We start from the raw sequence: 1,922 nt of genomic DNA on the forward strand, positions 1-1,922 counted from the left end.
TGCGTAGTTGAGAGGGAGCGGCCAAAGCAATGTACAATCGTCTTTGTAGTGGAGCTGGGAGGGGCAAGGATGAGGGACGAAGACGGGGGTAACATGTCGGATGCGATCATACCAGCACTAAAGCACCGGATCACATCAGAACTCTGAAGTTAAGCGTGCTTGGGCGAGAGTAGTACTAGGATGGGTGACCTCCAGGGAAGTCCTCGTGTTGCATTCCCTTTTTAATTTTTTTACGCCGCTTGCAAAACAAAACGCACGTGTAAGTAATATATTTATCGTGTTCTATTATTTTGCACGAGTGCGGTAAGTTATAGATGGGTGCTCACGATTCACGAGTCTAGCGGTGGCGTTGTGGCACGGCAAGCGTGCACTGGTGCGGTTGAGAGGGAGGGGTGGAAACCGCATTAAACTCGTCTTCGTAGTTGAGAGGGAGCGGCCAAAGCAATGTACAATCGTCTTTCTAGTGGAGGTGGGAGGGGCAAGGATAAGGGACGAAGATGGGAGTAACATGTCGGATGTGATCATACCAGCACTAAGGCACCGGATCCCATCAGAACTACGAAGTTAAGCGTGCTTGGGCGAGAGTAGTACTAGGATGGGTGACCTACTCGGAAGTCCTCGTGTTGCATTCCCTTTTTAATTTTTTTACACCGCTTGCAAAACAAAACGCACGTGTAAGTAATATATTTACCGTGTTTTATTATTTTGCACGAGTGCGGTAAGTTATAGCTGGGTGCTCACGATTCACGAGTCTAGCGGCGGCGTTGTGGCGCGGCAAGCGTGCACTGGTGTGGTTGAGAGGGTGGGGTGGAAACCGCGTTAAACTCGTCTCCGTAGTTGAGAGGGAGCGGCCAAAGCAATGTACAATCGTCTTTGTAGTGGAGCTGGGAGGGGAAAGGATAAGGGACGAAGACGGGGGTAACATGTCGGATGCGATCATACCAGCACTAAAGCACCGGATCCCATCAGAACTCTGAAGTTAAGCGTGCGTGGGCGAGAGTAGTACTAGGATGGATGACCTCCTGGGAAGTCCTCGTGTTGCATTCCCTTTTTAATTTTTTTTGCGCCGCTTGCAAAACAAAACGCACGTGTAAGTAATATATTTACCGTGTTTTATTATTTTGCACGATTGCGGAAAGTTATAGCTGGGTGCTCACGATTCACGCGTCTATCGGCGGCGTTGAGGCGCGGCAAGCGTGCACTAGTGCGGTTGAGAGGGAGAGGTGGAAACCGCGGTAAACTCGTCTCCGTAGTTGAGAGGTTGCGGCCAAAGCAATGTACAATCGTCTTTGTAGTGGAGCTGGGAGGGGCAAGGATAAGGGACGAAGACGGGGGTAACATGTCCGATGTGATCATACTAGCTCTAAAGCAACGGATCCTATCAGAACTCCGAAGTTAAACGTGCTTGGGCGAGAGTAGTACTAGGATGGGTGACCTCCTGGGAAGTCCTCGTGTTGCATTTCCTTTTTTAATTTTTTTTGCGCCGCTTGCAAAACAAAACGCACGTTTAAGTAATATATTTACCGTGTTTTATTATTTTGCATGATTCCGGTAAGTTATAGCTGGGTGCTCACGATTCATGCGTCTAGCGGCGGCGTTGTGGCGCGGCAAGCGTGCACTGGTGCGGTTGAGAGGGAGGGGTGGAAACGACGGTAAACTCGTCTCCGTAGTTGAGAGGGAGCGGCCAAAGCAATGTACAATCGTCTTTGTAGTGGACATGAGAGGGGCAAGGATAAGGGACAAAGACGGGGGTAACATGTCGCATGCGATCATACCAGCACTAAAGCACCGGATCCCATCAGAACTCCGAAGTTAAGCGCACTTGGGCGATAGTAGTACTAGGATGGGTTACCTCCTGGGAAGTCCTCGTGTTGCATTCCCTTTTTAATTTTTTTTGCGCCGCTTGCAAAACAAAACGCACG

General features: G+C 49.7%; 5 non-coding genes across 5 annotated transcripts; all 5 read left to right on the forward strand.

The window, feature by feature from the left end:
* Positions 1-98: 98 nt before the first annotated feature.
* LOC123153587 (5S ribosomal RNA) lies at positions 99-217 on the forward strand. The gene has a single exon (XR_006476541.1). It is a non-coding gene; the product is annotated as a 5S ribosomal RNA (ribosomal RNA).
* A 296-nt stretch (positions 218-513) lies between these two features.
* Positions 514-632, forward strand: LOC123154882 (5S ribosomal RNA). The gene has a single exon (XR_006477104.1). It is a non-coding gene; the product is annotated as a 5S ribosomal RNA (ribosomal RNA).
* A 296-nt stretch (positions 633-928) lies between these two features.
* Positions 929-1,047, forward strand: LOC123153708 (5S ribosomal RNA). Its single transcript, XR_006476561.1, has one exon. It is a non-coding gene; the product is annotated as a 5S ribosomal RNA (ribosomal RNA).
* A 297-nt stretch (positions 1,048-1,344) lies between these two features.
* On the forward strand, positions 1,345-1,463 carry LOC123155253 (5S ribosomal RNA). Its single transcript, XR_006477315.1, has one exon. It is a non-coding gene; the product is annotated as a 5S ribosomal RNA (ribosomal RNA).
* A 298-nt stretch (positions 1,464-1,761) lies between these two features.
* Positions 1,762-1,880, forward strand: LOC123154909 (5S ribosomal RNA). Its single transcript, XR_006477119.1, has one exon. It is a non-coding gene; the product is annotated as a 5S ribosomal RNA (ribosomal RNA).
* The last annotated feature ends 42 nt before the right edge of the window (positions 1,881-1,922 follow it).

Source organism: Triticum aestivum, chromosome 1B (genome assembly GCF_018294505.1).
Source record: "Triticum aestivum cultivar Chinese Spring chromosome 1B, IWGSC CS RefSeq v2.1, whole genome shotgun sequence".
NCBI lineage: Eukaryota > Viridiplantae > Streptophyta > Magnoliopsida > Poales > Poaceae > Triticum > Triticum aestivum.